Genomic DNA, 18982 nt, shown 5'->3' on the forward strand with positions numbered 1-18982 from the left:
AATGAGCAATTCTATTAAATGTTACTTCTCAAAACACTACATAGAGTGGGGGAGGGGGGTGTGTGTGTTTGATTTCTAGCATAATGAAACATGATTTCTTAGAGTTTCTTCAATTATTTAACTTCTGGCTTAGAACTAAAAAAATCAGACTTACTCTTAATCCAACTAATACATTTCCATTTCTGATACTCAAGGGCTGAATTGTGCAATTTTGCAACTACGTGCCACAAAACCCCAGTGAAGAAGCGTCCATGCTAGCAAATACTCATAGAAAGAAAACTTCAATTCCTTTATGAAAGGATACAACAGCATACCAAGTCAACAGTGTAGCAAAACACAAATAGCTCTCTTAAAGAGAAAGCCTTCTACTGCAGCTGGCTGAAAACATAAGGGGTAAATATTGCTCAGTACCTGCACATCAAAACCAAGGAGCCGGTGAAACAACAGTGCTTGACTGCAGGGCATACAAGCGTGTGGCTTTTTAATAGAGTTTGGAAATGCATGCTCAGAAACTGCAGGCAATAGCTTCTGTGTTCAGGTGTACAAGACACTAAACTCAATTAGTTTTAACTAACATTCATGTAAGAAGCAGCATTTTCTTTTCCTTGGAGAAAGAACCAATTCAAGCCTCAAGTGCCTGCTTGAGCTAAGAGGCAAGAGGTGTTTCAGAAGCACTACCAAAATCCCTATTTTGAACATTGTCAAATGGCACGTTCTTAACAGGGGCATATGCTATATCAGATAAAAGGTAGATAGTCCTCCTAGGAAGGACTGCAATACCAGAATGTTGCATTATCATAAGCAGCTAAAGTTTGAGAAAAGATGACAGGTGAAATATTAAATATTCTTGAGCTTTTACTACTGGTAGAGTGGTAGTTAGCATGTTCTTACGTCACCCAAGAATGCTACAGTGAGCACAGTCAGTATTCTTCTACTCCTTAGTCAAGAGATGCAGCAGTTGGTATGAGTCATTGCTCCACATCCTGCCCTGCTTCAGCATTTCCTCATTCAAGGCAGAATCTCCTCGCAGCAGCATGTTTGAAGTCTCAGCACATTCAGACAGGATACTGAGAGACTCCACATAAGTAAGTAAAAGATCAAGTTTTCTGTCTTGTACTAGAAAGTGCTGAAACTGTATTATATGTCCTACAACTTTTCAGTTTAGGTATTTTATAATTGTTTCAGCTAATGTAGACATAGAAAAAATGAAAAAGAAACAAGATTTGGCTTGTTTTCTTTGCCGTAAGTTGCAGCTTGCTAGAGAGGGAAAAAAAGGTATTGAAAGGTTTCCCAGTTAAAATGTTTTATCTCTAACCCCACTCCCCTTCGCTCTTTTATCTTTTTTGCTTTTCTTTGGTTGTTAAACTGATACTAAACATTAATGACTTCAGTCATTAAACTGACTGAAAAGCAACTGAACAGGGAGTTTCAGTTTAGTGAAGTTCAAAGAACAAACACTAGGCTGAAAATAATTTATCACACATTGCCTCAAAACGTCAGCTGAGTAAGAGAAAAACCTCCGAAAAGTTACATAGCATACTAGCCACACCAAAACCGAAACCCTGCTCAACATTTCACGTACTGAATGGTCACTGTTTACAAGCTGACAGTAGATAGCAGCAGCTACAAAACCCCATGTGAGAAAGATGAGGTGTCCCATTGTACCAAGCAACAGACAACAGTCACAAAGTGAGTGCTGGACACAACCCGAGATCTCAGTTAGCAGCTAGTGAAGAAATCAAGTGCAAGAGTGAAAAGATAAGAAAGAGGTCAAGCAACTGCATAGGAGGATTTCCCCAAGCCTTCAGTCACCACAGTTTCTATTACAGTTTGTCAACTTTGAAAAACAAGAAGATATTGCTGCACAAGTAGGTTTCAGAAAAACATGTTGCCATGCAGTTTTGATGGAAGTTTTAGATCAGGTGAATTAAAATTATTACAGCTACAGGTGTACAGCCCAGTCCCTACAGCAGAGCACTTAAAACATTTTTTTTTTAATTTTAAATCTATTTTTATTCTTACCATTCTTCAGAAGGAACTGCACCAAACAGTGTAACATAGGGAGAGAGGAAGGTAGAACAGAGACTCTTTGCAAAAGTACAAAGCAACTTATGTCACAAAACCCATTTTCTCATACCTCTTCTGTGTGACCTTGGAACCTCAAGAGTCGACTCATAACAGACAACTTTGCCTTTTTGAAGGCTAAATTGACAGAAACATTTTACCAGTTGACTAAAACTGAATCCAGAGCAAGCAGTGAAACAACAAAATTATAGATTTCAGTTCTCATAAATCAAAAAAAAAAACCTTGCCACTGTTTTGAGTTTAATTTGATAACACAAATGTAAATAATGTAAAAGGCAGATTATCAGCACAGATTTTTCTTTCTAGATAAATTAGTTATTTCTAGAAAGGAAGAGGAGGCAGTAGGAAACTCATCTCCAAACCCTCTTGTAATGCAAGGCTACTGAAATATTTACCAAGATGAGCACTACAAATAAAACCTCCAATATGCTGTTGCCAGTTATGAAAGTCCTAAAATGAGATTGGATACCTTCAAGAGACTGATCTTTTAGTGGCAGTCACCACTGTTGTACATTTTGTCTGCCAGAAAAGTCACTCGAGAGAGCAGGGAGAACATAACCTGAGACAGGATGGGACGTACTTCTTTTACTTCTGAAAAGACGCAAATACCAAACCAAACAACTCATGTAATCAAAAAGAAAAAGAAAAAAGAAACTAAAAAAAAAAAAACCGACATGCACAACAGTGCAGTAACTTTTTTTAGGGGGCTTGTTGGCCTCTTTGTGCCATGTCTTTGCAAATGGCATCTACAGCTTAGTGCTATGTGAAACAGACATGAATCTGTTGGAACAGATCCCAAGGAGATCAACAAAAATGGTCAGTGCTGGAGCACCTCTCCTCTGAAGCCAGGCTGAGAGAGCTGGGGTTGGTCAGCATGGAGAAGGTTCTGGGGAAACCTCATAGCCTTTAAGTACCTAAAAGGAGCTTATAAGAAATACAGAAATAGACATTTTACCAGGGCCTGTAGCGTTAGGAAAAGGGGCAATGGTTTTAAACTGAAAGAGGGTAGATTTAGATTAGACATAAAGCTATTCTTTATCATGAGGGTGGTGAGGCACTGGAACAGGTTGTCCAGAGAAATTGTGGCTTTCCCAGTGCTGGAAGTGTTCAAGGAAAGACTGGATGGGGTTTTGAGCAACCTGCCCATGCAGAGGAGCTAGAACTAGATGATCAATAAGAGTCCCTTCCAACCCAACTATGCTCCTGTGGTTAGTATTTAAGAATCCTTTCAAAAAGTTGAGCTTGTTTGTCTCACACCCCTAGTTCCTTTTCGGAACTGTGTGACAGCCTTCCCTCCTACTCAGGACAAGGTGCCTATAGTGCCAGCCACTCCCTATGGAAGCTAAGCATTCCTAAATATACACAGAAGGTGGCAGTCCAGGCAACAGAACACTGCAGGCACATATGGATGAACAGGGCTTTGTTTCAACAGGTGAGAGAAAGGAGGGAGGAGAGGAAAAAAATTAAATATGAACTATCCTCTGAACAATGGATACATTTCTGACACAGTCCATTAAACACATACACACACTGTATGTGAATATATACTCAATGAAATCCTATTGAACACAGACAACTTACAGTGACATGTGAAGATGCATATACACTGCAGATTTTCCAAAGCAACTTGAGCCTCAAAGAGATGCAGACATTGATTTTCTGTTCATGCCTGCCCATTTGTCTTTAAAACAACACCTCTGCACCTTCACGCACATCCTGACTGCAGCAAGCATGGTGCAGAGGTGCCTGTACTAGCCAGGTCTGGAGAAGTGCTGCCTTCTTGGCACAGTATTGCACTGGCATAAATTCCCTCTCTGATCTGAAGTTACTAATTGCAGCTCCCCACCACATTTCACAGGACTCTGGTGCTCCCAGCCTGGAAAAGTAGCTCAAAGCAGTACAACACAGGGATACATGTTTTCATGCAGCCTTGGCTGCTCAGCCCTGGCACAAGGCATCTGTACGACCTATGGTATATAACAGAGGCATACCAGAATTCACACTGTCTTGGTCTTTTAATTGAGTTCATTGCTGTACAGAGAGAGGTTGGTTTTAATTGTGGTGGGTTTGGGTTTTTTTTTTTGTCTGCATATTTTTCCTCTAATTTTCCTTCCCTGCTCACAGAGTATCAGACAAATAAAACTAGAGCCACCTTCAGCATCACTGAAAGAAATCTCCATTTGATTGCTGTAGCCAAGTCCTGATTTGTCTGTTCTCTCAGCTGACTTTCCCCCTACTGTATCTGCATTTTCATTTTTTCTAAACTGACTCCAGCCACCAGACTTCTCTATCAGTCCTTCCCTATTGCTGAAGTCATCTGTAACAGAATAAAATAAACTGCTGGTACCAGAGCAGTATCTTCTAGGAAGTGCCCAAGACTGAAGAAAACATGTATTCTTTAGTCATTATCTGATTCAAGATGTTTGCTGAGTAGGTAAGAGAAGAGGGGTAAAGAAAGTTAAAAAAATATTAAAAAAAAAGAAAAAAAAATCACAAATTGGAGAAAATATTATCTATTCTAGAGGGACTACAACATATACATATCCTAAACTGCAGCCGTCTCCATGTGCCTATCAGCCCCCAGGAACATAAATTGCTCCAAACAACTGCTTCACCAGCAGAAACAGTTTAAGAATGATAAATGCATAGCTAGCTCAAGGATTCCAAACTAGACTATTTCCAAGCACATGCTTTGAGTCTGTGCATGTGAAATTACACAATATCTTACAAGGGATGTGACCACACAAATTTCAGTTAAGATTTCATAACATCCCAGTGCCAACTGTCTTAAAGCCATAGGGGTTTTTAATCCCCCATCTGTGGGTTACCACTTTTTGGTTTTGCTCTCAAAGCAACCACAGGAAAAAAATTCCCTTGTGCAGGGTAGAAAAGCTCAACCCACCACAGCTTTTCTAGTTACAGCATGACAGCATCTTTGGCAACAGATATCGCTTCAGTTTAGCTGCAGTCTCAGAGCACTCATCTCCTTCCAGGTATGGGTGGGAGAAAAAGTCTTGAACCCATGTTGTCAGCCTTTCTGCTTAAACTCCAGCAAACCATAGATAGAACATATATGATTTGCTCTACCACATCCTCAGGACCCTTTATTCTTAGCATAAGCGGAAATGGGTCAACTGTGCCCTGTCAGCAGATGTGCTGTTAGCAGAGAGGAAAATGCACAAGCAAATTTCAAAAGAAAAGTAAAATGGCATTTTTACAGATCTACAAATGGCATCAAGAGCTAACACCAAAACCTATGGCTACAGGGTCCATAAAACAATAAAAATCTGGAAAGTAAAACTATTCAAGGCACCCATCCCTCCTACCGAGCAGCAGGCATTAAGGCAGTGTAACAGGAAAAGCACTCAGTAGCATCCTAAGAAAGAGAGCACCTGCAGTGGATGAAACCACAGGATCATTTCTTTTGCAAGGATTCAAGAATTTTCATTTCAGTTGCTGCAATTTACTGAAGTTTCATTGAGCTCACTTTTGTTGTATAAATTACTGGTGTAATACAACTTTTGTTTGGTGCACTACAAGGTGCAACTTTAATGAGGAGTGGGCCTTTAACAAAGGGTGGGAAAGATGGAGGAAACAGGCAACTTATTCATCTAGAGCACACAGAGTTTTTTCTTTAAATTATTTTTACAAACAAAATTTTTACAACTTTATTTTGTATGCAGGTATTTCTCACACCTCCTTATGCATATAATTATTGTGCAGTTTTACATATTTTTTCATTTCACTTACAAATTCCTCTCAAGACTGCTGGAAAGATTAGGCACAATAAGATGGAGACAGCTATTTTTTTTCCCCTTAGTTTATTCATAAAGTTAGTTAGTTGTAGAGTCCAAATGTATTTCCCAACTAAGAGCATTTGAAGTACAGTTTAGCTTTCCAGATGTCATTTCCTAGCATCTGAGTTCCCCCTGTGCTCTACATTGCCACATGCTTAAACACTGAACCAGAAGTTTTTGTTAAAGCAAGCTTGCTCTCAAGCTCCTTTCCACCAGAGTAACATCAGCTGTCACCAGTTAGAGAGCTATCTGAACTACAGCCAAGCAGATCATTAACATGTCTGAAAAGAGGATTATTTTATCTTGACATCAGGAAAAGGAAGAGCATCCAGAACTCCCCATTTTCCCTTGCTGAGGCAGCCCAGCTTAAAATTTGGGTGTTCTTTTTTAAATGTAAATTTACAAGGCTACAGGGAGGTGCTGTACTTCTCTTTCCGCAACTTTGTATACATGCAAACTGACTGTACCTCTGCAAACTCTGCATGTTATAGCTACCCAGCTTTAGAGGAGCTGGCATTGCCTCTTTTTTCCCCATTAGTGCAAACAGTACAAAAACCACTGAACTGCACCAAAACACCTATCTTGCAGTTACTATTTCCTGTAGTTACCATGAACTCTTGCTTCCTGAGAGATAATTTTCTCTTGCTCAAATTCAATTCACTATCCAGAGAAGTACATACCTCTTAAATACCTGTGATGAAGGAATCTGCCTAATAGACACATTCCTCCACTCCACCCCCTCAAGAAGTACACATTTAGGACTTCCAAAGGAAGGGAAATACAATAAAATTAAAAATAAAAGAGATTCCTAGAAGCATTTGGATATTAGAAAAAAATTCTTTACAAAAGGGCGATCAGGTATTGGAACAGGCTGCCCAAGGAAGTGGTATCAACATCCCTAGACACGTTCAAAAACCATGTAGATGAGGCCCTTAGTGATGTGGTTTAGTGGTGGACTTGGCAGTCCTTGGTAAAGGTCGTACCTTATAGTTTGTTTCCAACCTTGCAGATGATATGATTTGTGAAACCCAAGAAGTAAGAAAAGATGGCAACAGGGAGTGTCACCACTTTTCCAGCTCTACCACATACCCAGCAAGGGCCATTCCATGGTTAATTCACTCCCATGCACTCCTCACTCAGACAGAGAACAATGGCTCAGACTACTCTGGCTGCAAGCTAAGTTTTCCTTGCAGCTGGCAGTTACAGGTAGTTAGCAGTGCCTGCAGCCACCTGCCTCAGGCAGCACAGTGTTTGACATAGGCTAACCACACTCTAACTGCTGCCTATTCCAGTTCCCCACACTGTCACACATTGCTCAGCTGGCAGCAAACTGCACACTGGTGGCTTAAAAACTGGCTCCAACATCTGCAACTGCACTGGAGTTACTTCTCCATGAGATTTCTGAATGCAAAGCATAACCCAGTAGGAATCTGAAGCCCCTGTGTGCTGGGATCTATAGAGTAGAAGCTACTAGAGCTTCTACTGTCTCCTACAGCAAAACTTACATTCTTTTCTAGATCTTTCTTTCTGTTTGGTATGAGGAAGGAATGTTTCCTGACAAGAATGATTGCAGCAACATACAGTTGAAAGGATGGGAATGAGAGATGAGAGCTGTACCTGTGTTGTGCTGCATCTTTTATTTAGGAAAAATAAATAAAAAGTGAAATAGCCAGCATTTCATCTGTGACTAAAACTCATGTGTGTCCCTTCACTGTAACACTCATTCTACTACCTCCTCCTCACAGAGCAACAAAGCAGAACAGAGTGTGCTCATTTGTGCTAAAGCACTGTCATCCACCCAGTAAGTATACTCTGGGGAATTCTAACTCCATAAACAGCTTTCAGGCCCGAAATTAGGGTCCATTAATGCAAAGGAGAGCAACAGCACCTAGCTGAGTTCTGACTCCTTTTATGGCATCAAGGATGTGGCTGCACTTTAGTCTGGATGAAGCCTTAATTTTCTCAGACCTAAAGCAAAATACCTAATTAAAGACCTAGCAGGGTTGTATGGCAGATCTGCCTGGGGGATCTTTGAATTTCCTCATGGGAATCATCTGTCCTCAAAGATTATCTCTGCTACACAATTAATTTGACCCTTTGAGTACCTCACCACAGTTGCAAGTTTCATGGTGGTCACAGTATGAGACCACCATATTGATTTACAGGTGTCTCCTGAATTCTGCTTTCACTGCCCAAATTGAACATCTTCCTTCAGGTGCCAAGTGACACACACAGGCTGATCCAAGTCAGGGCAGCTTTGATGGCTTGACATGGTTGGCAGCATGTCATTACCCCAACTACAGATCTGTTCCACACCTCAGAAGGGAGAGAAAGATCTGAGTTAGGATAGCCTTGATTAAAATTCAATTTTATTGCCTTGGTTCCCGTTTTCCCTTACTTTCATGTTGAGGCAGGCATAAACAACTTTCTAACCAGGAACATTCCTTGTGTCAAGAGTCATCTCCAGGCAGTGTATAAATGTTACTTCAGCTCCAATCTTCCTAGCATTTTCAGCCCACAGTATAGGAGATTTTTAGGGGGAGCAGCTTTAAGAAATAGGGCACAGCTGAGATAACACAAGTCATGGCTAAGACCACCATCAACCTGCTCCCAGCAAAATGCAGATCAGCAACAATATCCCTTTACTTCCCCTATTTAGGCCAGGGAAGTATTTAATGTTGAGTGGCTCCAGAGCATGGGGGCTGCAAGACTAATCCTCAGACATTTTGCCTCCCTGAACTGCTTCGAAATATGGTTTCTTCAGTTCTCAAAACCTCCGTGTTCTGCTGCTGAGCTGCTCTAAGGAGTTCATTGTGCTTCTCCAGCTGCCACCTCAACTTCATCTCCCAAATTACTGTTTAGAGCTGGAATGAAGGATTGTGAAAGACCAACATGTAGCACTCCTATTTCAATCCTCTAAATAAACAGTCCTAGAAGTGCCAAGGTCAGCTTTGAAGTCCTCAAAATCTGAGGCACTGTAAGATAGGTAACTAATGAGGCTCTTCAAATCCCATCTGGTAGTAGGATAAGGATGTAAGGGCCTTGAATTGCTGGCGTAAGTATGTAAACATCTAGAAAAGATTTCCGTGAGTGCTCAGAGGATGTGCTTCAAAACTAGGCCATTTAAAGTTTACATAGTTTGAGTGCTTTCTACAAGTGACTTCTTCCTTGTGCTCAACCCATATCCTTCTATTTTAACAGTTACTAGTTAAAGCACAGTACCAATCACATCTAGTAATTACAAGTTAACAATCCACAAATGTCAAATGTGTCAGCAAGGGGGGGGAAAGAGCATGTTCCATTGCACATTCTCACAGGCATTTGTGTCTATGGAATGGGCAGCAGTAATGTTTAATGCCTTCTAATAATGTTCTAAAGATCCAAATTAAATATTCTGTCTGCATTATAACGAGTCCTCAAGATGTTTGGTAGCTGCCAGTAAACTAAGTACAATGCCATATCTAATCCATTAGCACTTTGTACTTTCCTATCTCAGGACATCACATTCCTTTTCCTGTAAGGCCTAGGTATGTAGTAGGTTACACAGCAAGTCCTGTTAAACACTTCTCCAATTAAAAGAGCAAGATGCAGCTGGGTAAGCAGTTAGGTAATCTCCACATTCTCATTATCAAAGACAATCAATATATGTTCTCATTGAATGCATCAGCTGGTTTTACTAGTAAGCAAATACAAATGGAAGAAGGAAGACTGTCTTTCCAAATCAAGGAAATTTTGACACCAGGCTTAGTGATTTCCCAGGCCCCAAGTGTTCTCATACATTATCACAAGTACTCAGAAATCAGGCTTTGACCACCTCCTTTCATGAAAGGTTAATGGCAAGAGAGAATGTGGGCTCAGGCAACGCAGCTGTAGGAAACAGGGGTGCCACAGGCAATATGTATCTTCCCAGCAGCAGTAGAAAGACTTATTCAGTTGCTCTCTCTGTCAAGACAAAACAAAGAGGTAAATTACCATGACAAAAATCTTCCTAGCTACAAATTTTTTAGACATCTCCCTAGGAGTGTCTGCACCCTTAGAATCTAAAGGCAAAGCAGAAATTCAATCATTTACTCTAGCAGTAACAGCTGTGTATTGAATAATACTGTGCTTAAGGAGGGTTTGACTTTGTTAGAAAACTCTCATAAGTACTTTGAGATGCACAAGACCAGACAAGCCTTCAATTTAACCTTCAATTCTAAAGTATCCACAGCGTACTAGAAGGTGACGGAGAACCTGAGCAGATACAGTCCTGCCGCTGTCCTCTGCATGCAGATAAACAGTACTTTAAAGTATTTGGGCTATGATTTTAAATGGATCTTCCACAAGAACTGAGTAAAAGAAAATAGTCATTTCTTAAACAAGTGTAACAGTTTTTAGTTGGAGAAACCCAAAGACAAACAATGATCTAATGTATACAAAAACAAATCCTTCAGTTATTTTATACATCATTCTTACCTACAGAAACCAGGTCTATTGACTGGTGTTTACCGCTCTCAATGTGTATGATGCGACAGAAAGCTAAGATCTCGCCTCTGCCTCTTATTTGGGTAAATATACACCCTAAAAGATCAATAAAGCAGAGACCATCAGAAAAGCTTGAGAATAAACATTTTGTAGGAATTATCACAACTAGGATTCCCAAAGCTTATGTCATACCTCTAGGACATGTGAGCAGAGAAACATTTGAGAAAAGTGGCCTTGAAACTACATAGTTCTAATCATCTACTCAGTTATGGGTGGCTCCTAAATTATATTGTCTCTCTAGTACTCTTGGAGAAGATACCCAAGGATCGGAAGTGATACTATCAGATATTTCCACTCACACACACCTTGATTTTTGATATTGCTGGAACAACACATTGCCTCTTTGTGCGCTTCATACTCCAAGGCACATCACATGCTATTATGTGTGTACACAGATCCAACCACTAATGCTCCAACCCACATATCCCTGGATTTCCAAAGAACAGTTATTACCTAAGTGATGCAAAGCCTCATTGCTTGTGCACAACTCCGGGAGCTTGAAGGGGGTCAAAACAAATGTGCCATTGGTACAGAAAAGCATGTGCATTTGTTATAGCACTGTAGACACCAGCTCCTACTACATCACAACTAGTGGAGCTGCAGCCTGTTCAGCCATTGCAGAAGAAGCTGCTGGGCCAGGATCATCCTAGGGTGAAAAACCCTGATGCAATCTACCATCAGAAAGTATATCATAGGGTGTTAGTCAATTGAATGGGAAAAGCAGGCATTCAAGGGAGACAAGTGTGCATGGTGAGAGCAGAGAGATGTCACATGAAGGGTGCTTTCACTAGAGTGCTGTCAAGACTTCTTAACAAGACTAGTGAAGCTGAATGTTGCCATTTTGGAAAGAGCTCAGTCACCCCTGCTACTACAGAGCAAAGTAGAGGAGGAAAAGATAGAAAGGGGTAAAGTAAGATTTCAGAGAAGCTGTCTCTATCTTCTACCATTCTCTTCCTTAACAGCAGCTGCCAATCCTTCCACCTTGGTGGCTGCTGCTTCCTTAGACTACAGCTACTCCTTGAAGACTAGTGCCATAGGCAGCTGCATCTTGTGCCTGAAGGAGATTGCTATTTGCAGAACCAGGGGCTCAGTGCAGAGCCCTATCATGGAGGACTAAATCCCCACACAATTTCAGATGATTTTGCTCTAGATTGACTGCATCTATCATTCTTAAGGCTGTTAATCTCATCCATACACAAAGCTTACCTCCTCAGTGGGGAAAGGTGAGGCCTAGAAACAAAACTGCAGGCCAGTGAAATGTACTGTTGAATTTGCAAGCCTTATTTGGGATGTGCATTTCACACTCTCAACTTCCAGTTCTGAGGCTAGTTGAAAATGTACTGTAAAACTAAGTTTACCTAAACTTTCACAGGGGCTTTCCTATATTGAACCACAGAGATCAGGCTGATCTTTCACAGTGTGAAAACTTGTGGTTTTGCACAAGCTGCTCTTTCTTTCCATTACTTACCAATACACTTCCAGCATACATGCATAAGAGCTCTGTTCAGTATCCCTGACATTGAAAAAGGTTATGTTTGGTGGCCTCCTGATTACAAAACAGATGACAGCAGCTACCCATGCACTGCTTTCCCAGTGTAGATGTAGCCTGCCTACCTAGCCAGCAATTTGCCTTTGTAGCAGAGTGGTACAGAGTTGATTTAGTGATCCATTTTTAGGTACATTGTTTGGGTCCAGGGACATACCTCAACAATGCTCAAAATGATCCTATTGTACACTACCAAGCACCTATTACAACACAAGATATCTGGGTAGCATCTGTAAGCTCAACACCATCCAGTTGCTTTCAGATAATAGTTCAGTTTACTTTCAGCTACATCCTACTTTTAAATGGCAATTATTAAACATAGTAGCCAGTGAAAGGGTATGTGGCTACACCTGAAGTTAGCTCACTTTGAGGAAATGAGACAACTCACTACCAGAGCCTCATTATCACTGAACTGTATCACCTTAGAAAAGCAAATTAAAGACCACTTGAAAACCAGCAACTTTTAAGACTTGTATTCTCCATGTAGCTCTGGGAAGTTATAATCAGTTTGCATATTGGGTTGTCATCTTTATTAGCTAAGTTTGAAGACTGGCTTACCTTTTCTGTTCCAGATCAGTATCAGTGAATTGTATGAAGATGCAATTAACAGTTCACAACCCATTTTTTTGAGAAAAGGCTTATGTGATCAAGGAAAGCACTTGCCCATTTCCTCCCTCTTCTCCCCAACATCCTCTGTAGCCCATTGACAAGCATAAGAAATTGTGTCTTGATCTTACACCATTCCCCTGCTTTCTTTTGGGGGAAGAGATCCTTCTACTGCAAAGAAGTCCACTGGAGAAACAGGGAAGAGAAGGAATGGGAGGAAATGGGTTTTGTTTAAGAAAAAGAGAAACGCTGAGAGCCATCTTCCAATTCTGGAAGAGTAGCACTTCAGCCAAGAACAGCTCTCACCTGAAAACTTTCCACTAAAACTCCATCAAGGCCTACAGTTTCCAGAAGTCAGAGAAGTCAAGACTCTGAGCCACCACAAAAAAAGGAATACACACCCCCTTCAAGACACATGCCCAGTTAACTATAATGAAATATCTTGCAATACCTTCCCCACATAGATCTAAAGGAGAGTGCAAGCAATGCATTAAAATGAATTGTGTACACACAGAGCTGTAACAATCGAGTACCATTGCCAGAAAAGGATAAGGGGGAAGATGCCACTTCTTTCTTGTGCCACAGCTCTGAATAGAAACGTATCTATAGGAAGAAGGCATAAGTGAGCTTTCAGACTGCTTTGAAAGAAGAGTTGCTTTCTTTGCTTCCAAACCCCAACCTTGCTCCTTTATAAAGAAGCCATCACCTCCTTGTGTGGTCACAATTACAGATGGGAGAAAAAAAAAAAAAAAAAGAAAAAGAGAAATGCATTGCAATTGCATCCATAACAGGAAAAAAGTTTCTGCTGCTGGGACGATATGGAGACAAGACCTTGAGAGCATTTGAGAGATGGGCACTCCAGACTATAAAGTCATTTGGGTGAACTAGGTCTCAACCAAACATTAATAACAAAACCTGAAAGCTTTAAGAAGCTACAGGCACATTCCAGAGTATACAGGGCCTTCAGGAGATACTTACAATCCCTACTTTTTCTTTACACAAACTGAGTGGTCAAGATACTTTCTTCAGACAATACATACCTCTACTTCAGTTATCAAGCCAAGATTCTAGAGTCCTCCAACACATGGGAAAAATAACTCAAGTGTCTCAACACAACTCTGTGTTGTATATTGTATGTACATCCCACTAACTCTATGGATGACTGTTCTCCACTTGGAACAATTATTTATAGCTTAGTAAAAAAAGCATGAAATGCTTACAGATACTTTAAGGAGGCCCTATTTAGGATTCTGCTTATGTTTATTTATGATGGACAGAAGCTAATTGGACATTAGCATTCTCATACAACTAGAACCTTTCTGCTCAGATACTAGAACAGCTAGGCTTAGAAGACTGTAGACTTCAGCTTTGCAAATATTTTCAAAAAGCAGGGGTTAGGAAAGCAATCCCATTGGGAGGAAAGGGGTGATTTTAAGCCTGCAGTATATAGCAAGTGTCAGCCTTATTTTTGCTTTGGTTTCGAGAGTCCTTGAACCACTAGGACTTAATATTTTTACTAGTACAAAGCATTCCATGAGTACTTTGTGCTTTGCACTGGATAACTATGGAAAAGACCAAGATGGGCTCCTTTAGAAGATAATAGCTCTTCCTTTTCTTAGTTACTTACATTTGTCACACTTACCTGTTTTTTCTTGCATAAGAAAAGGTGCCACCAGAACTTGCAGGAATACCAGAAATGCTTTGTTAGGACACAGGTGGCAATGGGTATATGTTATGAATCACTCTTGAGGAAAGTTGTTCTATAAACAATTCCTCTCACTTCAAAAAGCTCTCACAAACTGCAGTTTGTTCACAAGAAAATACAAACAACCCTCAAAAAAACAACACATAAATAAAACCCAGATGCTTTCACATTTACTTTAAGAGAACAATGCTCCTAGACTAACCAGCTCAGAGACTATTTCCTTTCAGTTCAGTAGCTACAACATGAATTAATTAATGCTATTAATGAACCCCAGGATTTGTTCTAGGATTGTAAAGATTTTAGGATGAACAGCTGCTTGTAATCATGTTCAAACAAAGTGCATTTTGCAGCTGGTAGGGAAAAAATGAAACAAACCAGGATGCAATTCAGGTCATTCCTCTTACTCAGAGGAGAGACACTGCCATACAGCTTGCCTTCTAGGTGTACAAATCCTCAGCAAGGTCCCAGTAATTTCAGTCACAAGTTAACATCATTCTCTGATTAAGAGCCAAGACAAGTTACACCAGCTTCAGTTAGCCCCAGTTTCTTTTTCTACTCTCACCCTGGCATCCTGAGCTTTCATTTTCAGACACACATTCCTGGTGTTTCCATTTCCTATACAGCAACTACAACAGCATTGGCTACTAAGTAGCCCCACCCATGAAGTTCACCCCTTTGTTAATGAATACATAACACCCTCCTAGAGGGCAATAAGTATTTTCTGAACTTCACCTTTCATCCAGCTTTCTTGGTTTTCTCACCTACTAAGAAGTATGAATCCAACTGACTGTAAGGTTACAAGTCAGGGAGGAGATGTCTAGTAACAGGTTTAATAAGAAAAAACGAAGTGACTACTGCATGTTAGTGGAACTGTGTATATGCATCAATAACAACATCATCTTATTTTGAAGAAAGGTGCTTTCTACAATACACAAATGAAAAATAGCTAAGATGAGAGAGGATTCACAACCCAGAAGGTCCTTCAACTTACTGCTGGCAACTGTTGCCAGCAAAAATAAGCATCAGCAGGCTAGGATTTTCCCTGCTCTCCCAGTACTGAACTGGAAAGTAATTTTGGAGAAGGGAAATTCTCTGCCATTAGTATAATAGACTTCTTCCTAGATAAAGCATTGGACAAAAGTAATAAAGATATTTTATATACTATCTCATCAGTTCAAAATAATCTCTTGAGCCTGAATTAGTTTCCCTTCTGCTTCCTAGGAAAGCCCCCAGAATTTCCCTTTCTCCCTCTCTTGTTACCAGGCTTTATCCACTATATAAATTTGAAAGTTCAAAGGGAAGGAGTTTTCCCCTTTCCTTCTTTGGACTGATGACATTTACTGAGGGGGTTTTATAATTCTGGCTTGGTGTGAAAGATAACTGCTGACTAAAGAGAAAAAAAAATCAAAACCAAAAAAAACCCACGTTTATAGAATGGATAATATATTGAGCAAGACAGACAAAGCCATTACTGCAAACATTTATGCAGTTATTATACTAAATGCTGACAGCCTGTCAGTTTAAACAAGGTATCTTTCTTCACTGAAGCTTTACAATATAAACAGCTCAATACTCTAAGAACTTTGTGTTCAGTAACTCAATTATTCTTGAGCTATATCCTCCCTAAGTTTTATGGCCCTTTGGCTACACTCTGCCAAAACACTGTACAGATGGGAGGGAGACCAAAGATAAATCACATTCATGAGCTTTCTGAGCCTTATCAGCAGTTAGCAGGGGAAGAAATCAAAGACTGCTGAGATAACCTTGGTGCTAGGTAGAGAGCAGAGGTCAGACCACACACCTACTTCAGCATTTGCAGCACAGAACAGGCAAAACACACTCTTGCTTAAATCCCTGTGCAGCCTCCTGAACCAGATGGCTGCAGGCTGGCTGAAGCTAGGAAGCACAAGGCAGCTGCTGTTCCTGAAGCGTCCATGGCTCAATAGCAGGGGATTGTGTCGCATGTTACCTGTCCCTTTGCTAACCACTAGCCCTGCTCTGTCCTTTGCATGACTTCTAGCAAGCAATATTCTCCTTAGCCTGCTTTTCCAAAAAGCCTGAACCAGCCCTGTATATCTGCAGCTGTGCATGTATCAGGGAGCTCTTGTCCCTCTGCAGGAGCTTAGCAGGAAGGGAAGGGTTCAAATACTCATGAGATTTCCAATGCAGATGCAAATTGAGGAGCTCAGCCCTCTGAACGATGAAGATGCAAAAAAATCCAGTTGGAGTTGTTTCAATGTAGGGATGTTTCTACAAGTAATAGTTAACAACATTAGATTATCCAGTCCTTCAATGAGAAAGATTCATTTCACGTAGCATATGACTAATCCAGATAGCACAAAACCCTTTAAAGCAAACCAACTTACAGTGGGAGGGAAAGGCCACAAGAGACACGGAAGGGCAAGAAGAAATACCTGACAGTCACACCCATTATATGCAAGACCTTCTAATGTATTTCAATCTATTTTGGTTCCTCTTGCAAGTATCTGGTTTATATGGAGCTGTATAAAGGGATTTCTATCACTTGACATGCTGGCTAAACAAGATGTGGCTGTCATTTAGGCACCTGAAAGGGCCGGAGGAAGGACAGCAAGATAACTTTATCTCACCCATCTTCTTTTCTACCCCAATAGAGCCTACAAAAGTTTATCCTCAGCTTATGGCCAAGCAAGGAGCTAATGCATACTCAAAGGCAGTAAGAGGAATAACTGAGCCTATTAGAGTTTATGGCAATAATTAGGCACACACCTAGAGTCACTTTCACAAAAAGTTGAGCTCTCTACTCCAAAGTGGTACTAGTAACCCAAATAGGATTCTCTCTTAAAAAACAGGTCTCATTTTCACAACTACCTTTAGACTATTCACTTCAGAACTTAGTATTTAGCAGTGCTATATTAATCCAACAAGCATTTTTACTGACATCAGTTAACTCAGTGTCTCCAGGATTCCTCACATCAGTGAATCCAAGCATCAGCTTAGCTGTTTGATCGTTGAATAGAGTGCTCCAGAATCAGGTAATGTCATTAATATAAGGGTCAGACTGAGCACATGCCAGAGGAAAACAAAACCTAGAGTGAGGAATGAAAAGTTAAAGTCCTTATTTCAATGTTAACATTTTACCTCTGAAGATATGGGTACTGTGGAGTAAAGCAACAATAAGACAAAACATCATCCAGAGAGCACTAGAAGCAGATATTCAGACAGGAACTGCCTTCAAAGTCAGAAATAATATTACACAATATTGAGTCAGCTGAAGGAACACCTGCCTCTTTCTGCATTGTCACTTGTGAGCTGCTATATTAAGCTTTCTAAAAGACAAAACAAAAAAACCCACACATCTATGCCTTGTTCAGGTAACTGCAATCTCTTGAAAGAGCAACTCTATTCTTGAGAATTTATTTATGAAAAGAGAAAAAAACATTGCTAGAACTGGCAGATGAAGAATAGTGGAAACTCTCAGAAAAGCAAAAAGGAATTGAGAATAAGGAACTTTTAGGGAAGCTGCCAGAAAGCCATTACAAAAAGGAACAGTGGCCTTTTGGTTTCTCTTCAGAAGTTGAAATGGCACAAGATCACCACACACCACCAGCCACAGACAGTGATGTCTCACCAGTAAGCACAAACGCAGACAAAGGATGAGATACACCTTATGCAGCTTAGCCTGTGCTGTCTGAGCTTCCACTGGACAGTGTCAAATGTGCAGTGCTCAGAAACTCAGGAGGATTCATAATCTGCAAGACAGGGATAGGTGGGGCTGAGAACACTTGCTAAGGATTTAGAGGTTAGAAATTGCTCCCCAAATCAGAAAAGTTCCCAAGAAAAACACAAATGCACCTTCCTGCCAGCAGCAGCGTTCTCTTGAAAGCCTAACTGCTTAATCCAGTACAAAAGTCTTGTTGCAAAAAGAAAAACATGGTTTAAAATAATAGAATGAGAGTCCGCTACTAAAATTATACACACTTGCCATGCAAAACTGCCTAACACAGACCTCACAGGCAGCAGTGATACAACATCCTTCTGGGATCTGCCTACAGATATCCTTCTAGTCCCTGGACTGATCTTCACACAAGGGATTCAAGCAGATGGTAGAGATAAAATTCCTCCAACAGCTGGAAATACGACAGGAATGAATCTTGACTGCCTGAGAATTCAACCAGATGAAACATAACATGAAAATACTGAACACCCAGAAGACTACAGCATCATTTGATCACTGCTGAATTCTCACTTGCATACCAAGAGCATGTTTCCTTCTAAAACTTGAAATGAAACATACCACATTTAACATCAGTCCCCCGAGCCATCCAAACCTTCCCATTTCACAAAGCCACAACTTCAGCTTAGTCAGAACTATTTAGAAAGGTTATTATGAAATCAAGAATAAAGCTTCGTTTCCTGAGCATTCCAGTTTATCAAACATTCTCACTCATATCACAGAACCACAGAATCCCAAGGGTTGGAAGGGACCTCGAAAGATCATCTAGTCCAACCCCCCTGCAAGAGCAGGGTAACCTAGAGTACATCACACAGGAACTTGTCCAGGCGGGCCTTGAATATCTCCAACGTAGGAGATTCCACAACCTCCCTGGGCAACCTGTTCAGTGCTCTGTCACTCTTACAGTAAAATAAGTTCTTCCTGATGATAACGTGGAACCTCCTATGCTCCAGTTTACACCCATTGCCCCTTGTCCTGTCACTGGATATCACTGAAAAAAGCCT

At 40.6% G+C, this 18982-nt stretch overlaps 1 protein-coding gene across 2 annotated transcripts in view; it reads left to right on the forward strand.

Annotated features, from left to right (window-relative positions):
• The first annotated feature begins 961 nt into the window (after nucleotides 1–961).
• LOC115946939 (myelin-oligodendrocyte glycoprotein-like) overlaps nucleotides 962–18982 on the forward strand; it is a 36790-nt gene continuing 18769 nt past the window's right edge. For both annotated transcript variants that reach the window (XM_031051462.2, XM_031051463.2), the window contains exon 1: nucleotides 962–1085. The gene's annotated coding sequence lies outside the window, so the exon portion shown is untranslated. The remainder of the gene's footprint in view (nucleotides 1086–18982) is intronic.

Source organism: Melopsittacus undulatus, chromosome 2 (genome assembly GCF_012275295.1).
Source record: "Melopsittacus undulatus isolate bMelUnd1 chromosome 2, bMelUnd1.mat.Z, whole genome shotgun sequence".
NCBI lineage: Eukaryota > Metazoa > Chordata > Aves > Psittaciformes > Psittaculidae > Melopsittacus > Melopsittacus undulatus.